The sequence below is a fragment of the Erithacus rubecula genome, assembly GCF_903797595.1.
Source record: "Erithacus rubecula genome assembly, chromosome: 2".
NCBI lineage: Eukaryota > Metazoa > Chordata > Aves > Passeriformes > Muscicapidae > Erithacus > Erithacus rubecula.
The window spans coordinates 106,597,231-106,612,862 of NC_136685.1; the positions used below are offsets into that span (position 1 = coordinate 106,597,231).

Sequence of the window (15,632 nt, forward strand, 5' to 3'; positions counted from 1 at the left end):
CACTAGGAGGTAATTTGGGACATAAAACCCCTCTGCTGTTACTGTCTGTACTTAGGTGCATTGCAGGAATGGCCCTTCCAGTACTGCTCTGAAGGCACAAAATATGCTAAGCAACTGTTAAAAGGGAAGAAATAACGTGTGGCAGAGAGAGATGAAGGATATGCATAAATATATATAGGAGACACTTCTGATGGAAATGTGAAATGTGACATTTTTGTGTCTGTGATGCTGCCGAGTGCGGTGGCTGTGCTGGTGGCAGGGCTGCAAAAGGGTTGTTTTTCTATTAAGGGCAAACAAAACGAGGGCAAAATTTTTTAAGTTGAGGAATTTGGTGGTACTGGGAGGCCAATTGCTGCACGGCCTGGTACAAAAGAGCAGGGGTAAACAGCACGAAGTGCCGGCGCTGCAGCTGCGTGTGCGGCGGTGCCGTGCATACATTAAGTGCCCGCGTTGTCACGGCGAGTGACAGCGGAGACTGAGAGCCGGGCAGGAGCTGCTGTCAGCGCCGGGCAGAGTCACAGCGCTCCTAATGACCAAGTCTATTCCGGTTACATCTGACACGGGCTTCCAGAGCCTCTGCTTTGGGAATTTTATTTACTGTGACCCAGGGAAGGCCGCTGAGCTGATCCGCTGGGTGCAAGCCTCCTGTTCGTGGCGCTTAGACACCCTCTTTCCTTTCTGGATCTTTTTCTCCTTCCTGCTGGACTTTACTGTAGGAAGGACAAAAAGAAGAGCATAGGGATAGCTAAAGAAAGCTGTGCCTTGGATGCTCTGACCATTTGTGAAGTTATTCCATGAGGGAAGTGAGTCGTGGAAGACTGCGTTTTTGTGCCTACAGCTGTGCAGAAAAGGGACTGCACAGCCCCAGGTTTCTCCTTCCTCCCCAGGAAAACCCTTCAAAGGCCAAATCATGAGATTTAGGCCGTGTCCCAATTTGATTAAGGTAGGTCTGTGTGTGACTTACCCTGGGTTGAGCATATCCAAGGCAGGAAGGTAAACATCCCATTGTGCTGGATTTGATGAAAGAAAATCCTGGAAAACCTTGTGCTTTTCTAAGAAAACTGCCAGAGGCAGATTATTAGGTCTGAATTAAAATGCAGACGAGATTCATTAAATTGTTGACCCTGCCCCCTCCAAAAAAAAGTCAGGTTGCCATCTTAAATTGACAGCATTAGAGACAAATTATGTGCACTGATTAATAAGTGTGGGCTAAATTACGGCTCGGAGAGCGGGCGGAGCGCAGGGGGAGCGGGAGAGAGGGAGGCAAAGCCACCCTGCCTGTGGCACAGAGCAGTGCCAAGGGCTGGGTCCTGTGGCACCAGGGATGATGGAGGGAGCAGCAGGAGGATGAGCCTCCTCCAAGGAGCACATTCCCTCGGGGATGCTGCTGTGATACTCTGGTTGCCAGCGTGCTCCCCTGGGACATCTGTGCTGAGCTCAGGGACTGCCGCACCCCTTTGCTTTGGGGTGGGGGCAGCTTTGCATTCAGAAAAGGTGTAAAAAACCCACCCAAACCTTGATGGGTTGGATGTAAGAAGTGAAATAAGAAAGAGACTTGAGAAGCTAATTTCTATCACACTGGGGGGAAAAAATATACTGACCATTTCAGACAAAAAAGGGAAAAAGCAGGCATAATAGCATGTGGATTACTCACAAGATGTAATTCTCTTCAAATACTATGACCAGTACATAAATAGCAAAATGAATGTTATTAACATGTTAATTTTACTAACCCTTTAACCTATTGATTAGCCAAACAGAAGGAAACAGCATCTTTTCATGCTTCACCCCCCCCTTGCTTTTCATGTAATTGGATTCAAATTCACATCTGTAGCTACTAAACCAATGTTTTCAACCTTTCTTCTACACCTCCCCACCCCCAACTGTTTAACCTCCCATCTCCAGTGCTGGCATAAATGTAAGCCTTTATTTGTGAATATTCCGATAAGCACTTTGCCTCCAACTATATTGTTCAAGTACCAGCAGCATTGTTACAGCTGTAATTGTTACTATCAAGACACAGTTCTTTGTAATTAGAAAGTCAAGATGGTATTCAGCAGTATGGCAGCACAGATTCTCATTTGTTAGGCTATTAGAAAAAAAATGTTTACAGAGAAAACAGTGTCATTGTTTAGTGCTCTTAATTGACCATCTGCCTGGTAAAGAAATGTCCAAAGAAGGATAAATAAGACTATAGTGCACTTATTTATTTATTTTCTTTGTGCAATGAGTAAATTAGGAAAAGCAACAGCAGAGCCAAACTAGACAAGACATTGCTAAATCAGGCTGCAAGTGAAATCATGTCATGAATACATTAACTTTTATTTCTCTCAGTGTCAAGACTCATGTCTGCATCTTCCTCAAAGTTTGTTGGGAAGAAAAAGGAGGCCAGATCTTGGTGGGCACTGTGGAGTTGACAGCATTCATCTTTTAACAAAGTCAAGCATATGCTGCTTTGAGTGCAGCATCTTTGCATGCTCAATGACGTGTTTAATGTCACCTTTCCCACTGTAAATCATCCCTGAGTAAATCCACAAGGGAGAGTGGTACTAGGAATTAAGCAGGAGAGAAATAAAATTCATGACCATGTGGTTCTATCTCAGGGAATTTGGTACGTATTGACAAGAGAGATTCACACCTGACGGGGCCGAGAGCTAATTTGTAGTAGGGTTGTTTATCTTCTGCCTGAAAGGAATACTTTTTCATATTTAATGTGCATTTTCCTCATCTCCATGTGTGTATGTGTTTATGATTTAGCGTGGCTAAGGGTGCATCTGCTTTTGCTGCTTGGCAAAAATGTGGTTTCAAATTTCAGGCTAATTCAGAATTCTGAGTTTTCCCTATGAAAAAGTGAAGGAGGCGCAGTTTGGCCTTCAAAAACCAGGTTTGATGTTTTCATTGCACAAGGCACTGTCTTAGGTAGGGAGTATTTGATCTGTTCTTGCAGCATTTGTTTACAGTCCTGAAATGAGAAATGAAAAAACCCCAACAGTATTACCATGCTAAACCAATATGGTAAATGACCAAACCGATCTTTTGTACTATTTGTCTTCCAACATTCCAGGTGGAAATAAACCAGTACATTTATATGTTGATTTATTACAGTGTGGAGTTGGGAAAAAAAAAAAAAAAAAGGAGAAGCAATAGAAAAATAAAGCAAGAAAAGGATAAATTAACTAAAAAATAATTACATTTATAAATGATAATTTCTCTAAACATTGTCAGCAAGAGGAAGCCCCATTTCTGCCTCCTCCCTGGTGACTGCAGGGTCCATGCAAAGTTGTCACCACTCAGATGGTGACAAGGGACAGAGCCAGTGACAATAGTCATGGTGCAGGTAGGTAAAATTTCCCAGTACTTCAAAATCTGACAGTGTTTTAGCCATCAGTTCTTCAGATTGAATTCCTCTCCAAAAACCTCTCCTTTGATGCCTTCACCTGATATCTCAGATACATCATCCCTCATCCATCTGTTCCTATTGAAACTCCATCTCCCCCTGGTTGCTGCACTAAATACTGACCCTAATATTTTTTATTTCTTCTTCTTCTCTGGGTATTCACTCTTGTGCACAGGTTTTTTTTTTTCTTTGAATTTTGAGGGAGTACCTGAAAGTATTGGTTTACTGCCTCATGGCTTTTGATGGAACCTACCCATCATTTGTCTTAAAAAGCACCAAACAAAACCCAATGCTTCTACATTTACAATCTTTTTCACTAGTACCAAGTGTATTTTTTCAGAAAGCAATGACCCAACTTTCTACTTTTTTATTTTTTTTTTCTTTCCTGTAGCAATATAATTACTATAATGACTTCCATTCAGCAGATGCAGGAAGGTGAGAAGTGGGCAGAGCTTCCAGGTACTGAATCTTTTTCCTGTCCTGGAGACACACAGAATTAGGGGTTCCAAGGCCTTTCTTTGATCTCTCCTGACCTGGAGCTGATGGAAGTAGTGGGGCTGGCAGCCTGCTCAGATGTGCTGTGTGGATGAGCCCCATTCACACCACCCCTTTCCTTAGTGCTGGATCAGTTTGAGTGTTCAGCACGGACTCCTTGCAAGTGGCTTCACAGTGTCCCTGTACCAGCACTGGGGCTGAGCTGGCACCCACATGTCACTTTGTCCCCTCTGTGTGTGCTCAGGAGAACCCAGCAGAATGAGCAGCTCAGGAAAGTCTGATTGACACCAGTAGTTTTAAGCTCATGCATGTCTAGCTACTTGTTCAATTTGTTTAGTCCAGTGGTCTCCTTTATTAGGAGCCTTAGGGTTTTTCTTTTGATTTGGCAGGATGATTATAATGAGAGCTCCTTAGTGCTACTCCACCAGGGTATCTGCCCACTTGCTCTCAGCCTCTGCTGTATAGCTTGTGATTAATGTAAAACAGTCAGATGCCCTTCAGATCAGTCGAATTTGGGGATTCTATTATAAACATGAAAAGCGTGCTGACCGCACAAAGCCCTTGGTGGTACCAATTAAAGACAGCGCCATTCAGTTGGCACTTCTCATGCCGCTGCTTTTTTCCCTTTTTTCCTTTTTCCTTTCACGGCAAATCTTTTCCATGGCAGTGGTGGCCCCGCTGCCGCCACACACCTGTGCCGTGCTCCAGCCCCAGGGCACGGCTCCCTTGGCCGGTGGGGAGCACCTTGCCCTCCCCTCTTGCTGCCCAGTTTCTGTGCCCCTCAGCTCGTGCTCCATCTGGCCAGAATGAGCAGTGGGATTTGAGACCAGGCTCTCTCCGTGTGGCCGTGCAGGGACGGGCAGAGCTGCCCCCAGCAGAAAGCCCCGTGGTGTCCCCTCCCCGCTGCTGCAGAGGCTCGGGGCTGCCACCGCAGATCATTTGACAGATTTCACGGTAAGACCCCAGCTTATCATCATTATCTTTTTATTTCAGTCACTATTCCAAGTATTCCTTGAATGTCATGAGTGAAGAGCTGGATTACACACAAAGTGTCCAGTGTTAAGTCCTATTTACATGCAAAAGTTGTGCCAGTTTACCCCGAGGTTAAATCAGTGCAAACCCCTTCTGCGAGGACTCTTCTGAACTAATGAGAATGACCTCCCATAATTTCTTTAATTAAAGAACAACAACCACCTAAATCAAGATAAAACACGCTTCATATTAAATAAGGCTGGCCAAGCAAATGGGTTTGCATTGCTTGAAGTGCTGACTCCTCTTTTTCCAGTGGCTGAATCCCACAAACGCTTTGGACAGAGCCGGCGCCAGCCCCGGTTTGTGACTCTGCAGCAGCGAGAGGATGTCACACCTGCCCCTCTAAAGGCAGCACAGGCTCTGCCTCTGCCTCTGAGGTGGCCGAGGTCTCTCTCCAACATACACCCTTTGTGTTAAATCCCATGCACTGCTTCTGATATTCCACAAATCCATACAAACTGTCTGGATCAAGGCAAAGCGTTTTTTCATGGAAGTTACTCCCCCCACCACCACTCAGTGTTTGTCAGAAAGGAATAAAACTGCACCATATAAAAGCAGAGAGAAAAATCCTTTATTTCTGAAATTTTATCTTCCAGAGGCAGGTTTTCCCTTGCATAAGACTCTCCATAAATCTGAGGTCTTGTAACTTTGATCTATTCACCCCCTGCCTACAACACAGACTCCAATCCCACCTCTTCCTTAATGGACTGTAAGGAATTGAGGAACACTTGTGTAAGAAAAAAACCTCAGTACTGGTTCCTTATTTCTCTTTTTTCATTTCTTAAATTAACAAAAAAAGGCTTTTAGAAGCCACTTTGAGGACACTTTCAGTTGCGAAGGCAAGAGCCACCCTCCTTCCTTTCACCGCTGACTCCTGTTAATGTGGGGATTATGTCACCGTCCCGGGGGCTGCTGGAAGGGGCTCAGAGCCCAGCAAAGCCAACCAGCAAAGTTACCCTGCCAGGGTGTGCCTGAGTCTGGGTCTTGCTGCAACAAAACCTCAGAAACAAAATCACTGTGATTAATCCCAGCAGAAAATGTGGGCAAAAACGGAATGTGATTTTCTTCTCAATCAATATTATGGAGCTCCCACCGATCTTTTAATAATGTTTTGTTTATGGATGAAAAGATACTGAGGTCCCAATATATTAGTCATTCATGTTTAGACCTGTAAATGAACCCCAAAATAATCGTCATATTTTGTTGCCTGCTCCACATATCCACTCGGCTTACTTGTATATAAATTAAAGATAAACTGCATTTAATCCTGTTAAGCATTAAAACGTGAGCAAACAAATTGACTAACAAAATACAGGGGGAAGGCAAAAAAGAAAATAAGCTCAGAAAATAATTGGTTCTAAGGAAGTTAATGAAAGTTTGTAGCATGCTTTTTATATGAATAGAGTTCAGAAGAGATTATTTTTTTGAAGTGTTACTCACAAATCTCCCGTATCCACAATAGATCTTTTGTTAACTGTACCTGCACATTTATTGTGTACGACAGCCTAATAAAATGAAGTCATTTTAATAAACATTGTATCAGAATATCCTATCTTCTCTGTGGCACTGCGAATTTCCACTACTGAAGGAAACATTTAACATTCTCACCATTTTAATACTTTTAATAAATATTTGCAATTCCTGTGATAATGCATAATGGCAGAAAAATGCATTGCCTCCAAAATTTATGTGGCTGCTGGCAGGTGGCCATTTTCCAATTTTCTGTCTCGCTAATATACATTTATTATGTATTTCTAAGGGCTTTTCTTTTCAGTATTTGGCTTGCCATAAAATTGCTATTTCTTTTACAAGAGAAAGTGCTCGTGACAAAGAAATCTCAATTGAACCCAAACCTGACAAATGGACATCTGCTGGCCAAGCCAGAGAAGAAAAACATTTGCCCACCGTAGCTCTGGGTTTGATGCCTTCCCATCAGCCACAGCCACAGTATGTTTGGATCAGAGGCTCGCATTCTGAGCTGCTAACAAGAATCAGTCCTTGCTCAGTAACATTTCCTGAAGTGTGACATTGTGTTGCATCATGTTACCCGTGACACGACACGGAATAACACCACGTTACATGATGGGTTATGACACAGGCAAGAAGATGCAAGTTAATACTGTGCATTACATTTTATTTTGTCTAAATTGCAGGAGCAGAGTGTAGGATGAGCTGTGAGTGGTCTCTTCTGTGCTGGCTTTGTGCAATTTATACAACAGCCATCGTTACAGTACCTGAGCATCCACCAGCACATAATTAAACCTCTATTGATAGCTGAAATCCTTGAATCTCTCACTAAGCACATATCGTTCTCTGTGTTTAAGTAGCAGCATTCATTTGAAGAGCCAGGGAGCAGAGACTAAGTGTGAAGCCTAAACAGGCAATAAGAAGTGGTGAAACTACTAAGATGATGCATTCTTACCCTCTCAATGCAAGGAAGCTGATTTTGTGAAGCTCTTTATGGCATTCACAGCAAAGCAGGGGATATCCTGTATCAGTGCTTCTCCAGGATCCTTTCTGGTAGCAAATGATGCTCAGAGAGTGTGATTTGTTATCAGATGTGATGGCCAAGATAGAAGGGCACTGAATAAATATCTACAGCTCTCAGGAACTGAAACATGATGGTGCAGGAGATGGAAAGAAATCTCTCAAGTGGGCAGAGGAACAGAACATCGCTACCAAAGGTGACTGCAGATTCAGCAGTTTTTGGGTTATTTTTCAAAGCTGTGAAGCAACATCATAATCAAAATTAATAATGTACTGTCTATTAAGTTTTGCAGTAATAAGCCTTTACTAAACTTATTCCTGGAATGATAAATGCAGCCCCCCTAGAAAAGGCTACTGTACAAGAGGTTGAATCTCTGATTTGCAGGGGAATTATGGGCAGGTTGCTTCATAATCTGCATTTTTGGTTTTCCCTTTACTTGACATATTTTGGCCCCAGCTCAGGAAAGAATCCCTATTTGGGAAAGAACTGGACTTACTGTGAATGTTTCAGAGCTTTCCTGAATCACACCAGATCCTGCAGCGCTGGGTATGGAGAAGACAAAGACACATTTTTCACTGATTATCACGGACTTATGCCAGGACTAAAACTGCAGTTTGGAATGGCCAGGTAGAAAATTTCTGGGTGTTTATTTAACTGAAAATTTAATGTATCTAATTCTTCTTTATCAAATAATCCATTTCTCTATTTTGAATTAGGTGCAAACTTTGCAAATTCTCACCAGAATTTCCCTGCTGTCCAAAAAATTACAGTTAACCTTGAATATCTGCCAAAAAATATAATAATTTTTAATAAGTAGTAGTATATGGCTATTTAAGGTAACTAACTATATATTTATACATTTTTATTTTATTAATGCATTAATATATAGTTATATAAAATATTTATCCATGTGATTTGTTATAGGATGTTGTATAATACAAATCATATTATATTGAAATACATAATTAATATTAGGGATTCAGGAGAAAAAAAGCCATGATTTTTCTTTGCAGAACATAATGTTCAAATATTGGGGGAACAGATGAAGGACCCCTTTCACCCTCCTCCTGATACTTAGGTCAGTGGCAAAGTGCAGACTTTCCTACATAACTTGTTTCTTGGTCTAATTGATTTCTTCTTCCTGAATGTGCAGCCAGTGCTGCCTTTTCAGAAGAGCTTTTGCATCCTTGCTGCCATGCAATACTTTGTTGTGCTCAGTCCATCTCACACTGGAGACGTGTCTGTGCTTTGTTTGCATTTGTTTTATGAAGTGAGGGACATGAGGTTTTTGTGTTGCTCATGTTTGATGTGGGCTGATAAGAACCAGATATTTGAAGAAATGAAGAAAAGCAGATTAAAGATTTCCTGTCCCCTCATGGGCAGTTTTCTCTTAGATGAAATGAAGGATTTGTGAGTGGGCACAAGTGAGTGATACAATCATGTTTCTACCAGAAAGTTTAATTGTATCAGTGGGCTGCATCTTAGCATTTTTGATAAAGATTGTCTTCTGAGAAGAATTAATGTATTTCTTACTGTTGCTGCTGATTTCATCCATGTCAGTGAGTTTCATTTGCTTGCAAGAGATTTCTCAGAAGTAACTTTTCCTTACAAAGGGTGGTCATTAAAAAAAAAGAAACAAACCCCCACAAAAACAAGCAAGGAAAAACACCTGACAACAGGGAAAACTCTCCACGAATCTTCTTAAGCTCCTAAATTTTGTAGGTATTTAATGTGATACCTTGTAGGAATAGACAGCAGCAGGTGACTGCAGTAACTTTGAAGAACAGCTTTTTTTCTGTCACTTCTTTTCCAGCGTGGCCCAACAGCATTCCTACCAGAAACCACTTGCACAGCATCCCCATTCCTCTCAGGAAAATCAGTATAGATTGGTAATAATGCAGAGCAACATACAATTAAAAATTAATAGCAAAATGATTACATTATTCTCTTCTAGCAGAAACCCCCCTCTCCCCTACAACAAAGGCCTTTAAAGCACTTTGGCTGTTTTCCAGAAGAGCTGCTGAATGCTGCAGCCAGCCCTGCTCCTGCTCTGCCGGGCAGGAACTGCTGGGAGTCCTGGAGGAACTGGGCAGGCGGCAGGGAAGGCTCAGCTCTAGTCCCAGTGCCCTTGGAGTGCTGCTGGATCCTGGTTCTTGGCTGGCAGCATGGCAGGGCAGTCCTTTGGGTTATTCCAGTAATCTGTGACATTCCAGCTGAGAGACAATGCTGGGAAAGCCGGGAGAGGAATTCTTTGCTCGACTCCAAAACAAAGGCTTTGCAGCGTTCCACAGATTATTCTGATCACAGAACTATCCTGCATTAGGGCTTTCAGCCTGAGATAACTGACCTTGACATTGCTCTCAGCTGTGGGCACAGAACTCTTGGTGCAGTGACTTACCTTGAAGAACAGCGTGCAACTGCACAGAATATTTACTTACTATCTTTTTTTTTTAATTCTTGAAAACTCAGCACTGCAAGGACAAGTAGGCAGAAGTGTAGTGAGGGATGGAAGGTATTTTATGTGGATGAACACATGAAGAGGTGATTATGTATTGCTAAAAGTCTAATCCCTGGATAAACTACAGTTTGCTATTAATTCTTTGGACTTGCTTAGCTGCTACTTAACATTTCCACGACTTAACAATTATATTCTTGAGCTAAGAGTAACTTTTCAACAAAATGTGTAGGGATTAGAAACATTGATAATTATATTAATTAATATTAATGGGAGTGACAATATTTGTAGTCATATGACAAACATAAGGAAAGCAGGGCTTTAATTTTATCAATTAATTCTGGTTCTAATTGCTTTCACTATTCAATTGTCAGAACGCGTTCTCCTTGCAACAAGGAATGTGTTAAGCATGAAAAGCACAGACCAGAATTAAGGGGAAGGAAGGCTCTGGATTTTCCCTCTGTTTACTGTAAGTGCCAATCTGTAGTAATGGGTTCAGTCTCACTGAGCGGGGTTAGTGGGCAGGGCGCTGGTCAGGAGCAGGGAATGCTGACTGAAGCTCTCCAGATTATCAGCCGTCCTTCCCACAGGTGCGGGAGGAGCTCGGGACAGCGAGCACACTCCGTGTGCGTCTCCACAGTGTCTCCTCACACTTAGTGCCTTTGTTGGCTCCCAGCTGTCTCTGGAGGAAGGCAGGGAGCTGCAGCCCATTGGCCTTAATCCTTCCCTGTGCTCCCGTATCTTTACACTGCTGCAGCAGCCCCAACACCATCCACGCTCCGCTCCCTGGTGTGAGGGAAATCCCTCGGCTGGCCCCTTGCTGAGCGCTGCAGCTGCCACAGAGGCTTCCTGCACCAGGAGCAGGGCAAGCCCCTCCCTGCAGACCTGTCCAGGGCCCTGAGACACTGCTCCTGCTTGGCGTCCCCAAGGCTGGGGCTGTGCAAACCCAGCCTCAAAGTCCCCATGTCCTGAGACTGCTCTTACTGCCGTGAAGATTCCCCCTTTACAGAGCCTTCATCACATAAAACAAATAATGCCGATCTCCTGGGGCGGCTGCCATAAACAATGCTGCCAGCTAAGAATGGTGCCTTTGATGGCCCTGCAGGCGAGAGCTCCGCCAGCTCTCAGATGCTGAACCCCAGCTCGCTGCCCTCGCAGGCTGTGCCAGCTGCTCCGCGGCGCTTCGGGGGCTGCTCTCCCTCTCAGCTCATCCTCCTCCTCTCCCCAGGACCGCACCCTGCAAGGCTGTGAGCATCTCACCAGCTGCTCTCACAGGTCAGGGATGCTGTCACCCACCACACGCTGCTTTAGTGGCCTCTGGCTTCCCCCAGGTTACCTGGGACAAGTTGGTGCCTGCTGAGCTGTGCAGGTGTTGGTCTCTACATCTACAGATGTTGACCTGGGGAGTTCCTCACCAACACCCCAGTAAATCTGGGCAACTTGCTGATGAGGATGAGGGAATACCCCCAGTTCATTTGCTTCTTGTGGACTGGAGACCCTGCTCATGCCATTCCCCTCCTCGTGGGCATGTGATGCTGATCCCCAGCACATCTGCATCTATGTGCATTTTTAGGATGAAATCAGGAAGCACAAGCAGCCACATCATTGTCAAAAGGCACTGTCAGGGCAGATACGCATCTCCTGTGCTGGTATCAACGTTGCCTCTTCCCCACATCCTCTTCAGGGGACAGAGTTCAGAACCAGCCCTTTTGTGTTTGTTTCCACTGCTCTGGGATGGAGCTGGGAGCCTTTGCTTTTCCCTGCCAGGAAGCACAGGTTTAATGTATTGAATGCACCAGAATTGCTTAATGAGTGCTCAGTGAATATTAATAAAAGTTTGGACGTGACTCAGGCTACAATGGCTGAGAAGTTTGAAAGCTTTGGTTCAAGATTACAGGAGGCTGTGAGAAAATATGGTATCCAGCAGCTAGCATATAGTGTGGATATTTCACTATCCAGGGATCTCTAATTACTAATAATGTACAGGAACAGTATGATATGTCCTTACAATTGCAGAATCCTTTTCAAAGATAATCTTTAATAGTTTATTTGACAACCTGTAAAATTATAGAAAATTATTAGTCTTGGGAATTACAAAAATCCCCATAGTACAGTCAAACAATAAAATTATAATTACCTGTGGGTAATTGAAATTTAACTGTTTTTTTATTGTATATTACACATCAATAGCAACATAAGTTCAAGAGTGTCCCCCTCCCCTCCCTTTTCTTTTCCCTACAGAAGTGGGGAAAATGGACAACCCTGCTGGTATCTTGTGAGCCCTTGTCACAGAACAGAGCTTGAACAATTTCGATTAAAGCAGTATGTTCGAGACTGTCATTAGACCTGCATTAAATTACATATCTGGAATGTTAAAAATAAAGAGTACTGAAGCTTATTCACAGCTGCCTGTGGTAAAGTATGTAGTCAAGGTTTTTATTATCTTTGAAGTTCTTATTTTTCTCTTTTCTAAAACTTATTGTTTCATCAAACAAATACCTAGCACATTTAAGAACAGTGTGAGCACAGGAGCAGAATTGCTGGAGCTGGGTAAGGCATTAGTGTGCTTCCATTCTGTGCTCAGTTGTATTGTTTAGTACTAACAATGGTAATTTATCAATTATACAGATGGAACAAAGCCCTTCACTGTCTCCCAGCTCCAGAACTACCTGCTGCAAGGCCAGAGCTGGAGACCCTCCCAGACCTCGGGCAGCACCATTTACCAGGAGCATTTGCAGGGCCAGGATCTGCCTTGTCCCCTTGCAGTGACCCCATGGTGGCTGCTCAGTACTCAGCTCCAAGACTTCCATGGCTTTCTTCCTAAACCAGGAAAATTATAACCTTTTTTTCTTTCTGACCCAGGGACCTTAATAATGGGTCATCACAGCCTGTTCTAGTCAGTGAGACCATCCAGTTCATCCTGTTGTGTTATTTGTGGTGGCTTTAGAGACTTTCACATCCATCTTAAGGACAAACCCCAAGCTTTTGGCTGCTGCTCAGCCAGGACAAACCCCAAAACATGGTATGTTTGACAATTAATTGTCTATATAGCAGCTTTGTTCTGCACTGCTGAGATGCACAAAATCCTCTACAGAAGGCTCACACTGGCTACTTTCATTTGATTCTGTAAAGTGCTTTGTGAACATTATGTGGATACAAAGTGTAAGTAAAAATACCTCTGTTTTATTAAGAGTTTCAATTAAAGTGTTTAATACACAGATTTTGTTGTGAGAGAGGCATCACAAAGACTGAGCACAACATAATGGCAAGCCAGGTATTGTTATGATTATCATTACTGTTATTTATATGTGATTACTGAAGTACTAAGTGAAAACTGGGAAATAGAGTTCCTGAGCCCCAAAGAGCTCATAGTAACAGCTGTTTTTGGAGGATGCAACAATAGCAGACCAGCTCTGCTTCATGGAACAATTAATGGTGCATACAGCCCAGTCTGGAAATTCCTGATCCCGAATGGGTTTTCCTATTTTCAAAGATCAAAGAAGGTAAAATTTCAGTTGGATCCTGCCTTTTTTATTCTGGTGCCTCTTACTCTTCCCTCTGCCTATTGGTGTGAAGGGCACCCCTGCATTTTTGAACTGAGGTGTGTCTGTTTATCCAGCAAAGCAGCAGGAAACTCCTTATCCAAGTTGCATTTGAATGCCTTTGCAAGGGAAAGATATTCTGCTTTCCTTACCTGTCCTTCCCATCGGAGATTTTTAAGTCTTGGCCTCCGAAAAGCCAAAGTGGATCTTTTGATTGAGATTTAAACCAAGTATAAATCTTTCAAAAGCAGAAAGCCCAAGAGGGGCTGTATCACCAGGGCAGGTAATGGGCTGAGTTGAGCTGAGCTGAACTGAGCTGGGCTGAGCTGAGCTGAGCTGAGCTGAGCAGAGGCAGGGCTGGCCCAAACCCGTGGTCCTTACACCAAAGGGCAGTGACCTTGTGTAACACATGGAGCTCTGGCTTTGGCTGCTCCCTAATCCTGACCTTTCACCAACACCTGAAGGCTACAGGAAAGTTTTTCTCCATTCTTATCTTGACCATCATTCCCTGTCAGATTCCAGCTGCTGGGCTCAACACCCTAAAGAAAAGAAGCTGGGAGTTGTTGTCCACTAGGATTTATATAGATGGGATGCTTGGAAGTTAAATCTTGCAGCCACTACAGTGTACCATAGTGTAAGACAAAAAGCGGGAGATAAATTTTCCTGCCTTTGAAATTCCTGCTCATGTCAGTCTCTGAGCTAATTTTTACCATTTTGACTCTGGTGAGAAGACCTATTCCAGCGTGAGCCTCTTACTCTGCACTGCAGTGCAGGGATGGAGCTAAGGATGAACAATTGGAGCACTGTCAGGATTACACCCAGGTCAGATTTTTCATTCTGCTAAAAGTTGCTTTTTTTGACACAGGAATCAGGAAAATACATTGATGCAACATGTTGAAAAGGACCAAAAGGTTGTTATTTGCTCCCACCAATATAGAGAGATACACAACCCTCCTGTAAAGGAGAAATATTTTCTAGTGAAAACACAAACTTTGACACTGAGTGCAACATAATGGGAGGGCCCAGGAGGGGATTTGGGGAGCTTCTCAGGGAGAGGGGGATTTCCATGGGCTCTTTTGCCCCTATCTGTAGGGTGAGCTCACAAATGTTTGGGTAGAGAGGGCAGCAGGCTTCCAAATTAAAAAAGGGATTGACTATTTTTCTTTCTCTTGGATGAGGTTATAAGGTTAATAAAAGAGTTAATCCCAGCCTGCTCTGCAAAAGGGAGCAGCTCACATTTGTGAGACTTCAAAAGGCTTCAGAGTGTCTGTGTATGGATGTTGTTATTTCCTGTCAGGGCAATCCCAAGAAGATGGGGGCTGGGAGCTGATTTTTGGAAGAAGAGTTTGGCCTTTAACTAAATCAGCTGGAATGAAAAAAAAAAAAAAAAAAAAAAAAAAAAAAGTTAGTATAAAAAGATTTTGAGAGTAAACTCAAACTCAATAAAATCCGTGAGTTACAAGGAGAGCTGGGTGCCCGTTTGCTTCCCAGCACTGAGGGAGTGATTATTGCACAGCACAGAAAATTACCTCAGGCTTTTCTGGAGGAATAAATTCCATAGCCTGGGTTCCTTATAGCCTTCCCTGGCTTGGTGCTCCCCTGCACAGCTGAGGGTCCATGCTCAGACACGGAGTAAATGTTATAGTCGATATCCCTCGGCACAGAAACTGCACTGCAATTTCTTTTTTTCTATGTTTCTTCCTCTTGCACCAGGCTCCTGTGCTACCAGCTAACCATTTCCTATAAGAAAATGGCATTGTGTTAAAGTTATAGAGTGTATCATATTAAATTTTATAACAGTGCTTTGTGTTTTCAAAAGACTTTGGGGGGAAACAGCATCAATCAGGGAACCACATTTGATAGACTTGGAAGAGGCCTCCTGGGTCATTTTGTCCAAGACCTCTATGAAGCAGGAAAGCTTCTGCAAAATACCTTTCCCATAAATGTATCTAACCTTTCCTTAAAGACACTGAGTGATTGTGCCATAAATACCTCAAGCAGCTAAACCAGTCTGATTGACCTTAAGATCAGAAAGTGTCTCCTAATACTGTATAGAAGGTACAATTTTCCATTCTTCCAGGCACAGCTAAGCAAGAAAAAAGGGCAAATACACAGTAATGGCCAACAATACAGACTGTGCAAACAGTTTTACTTTCACTTTACTGCCATCACCTACCATAAATCTGGATGTACCCACTGATACTTGGTTTCCCAGTGTAGTGT

General features: G+C 43.2%; 1 long non-coding RNA gene across 2 annotated transcripts in view; it reads left to right on the plus strand.

The window, feature by feature from the left end:
* The window catches only part of LOC306816570, a 233,497-nt gene that overhangs the window by 212,389 nt on the left and 5,476 nt on the right, over positions 1 to 15,632 (plus strand). For both annotated transcript variants that reach the window (XR_013777712.1, XR_013777713.1), the window contains exon 7: positions 12,730 to 12,889. This is a non-coding gene — a long non-coding RNA (uncharacterized lncRNA). The remainder of the gene's footprint in view (positions 1 to 12,729; positions 12,890 to 15,632) is intronic.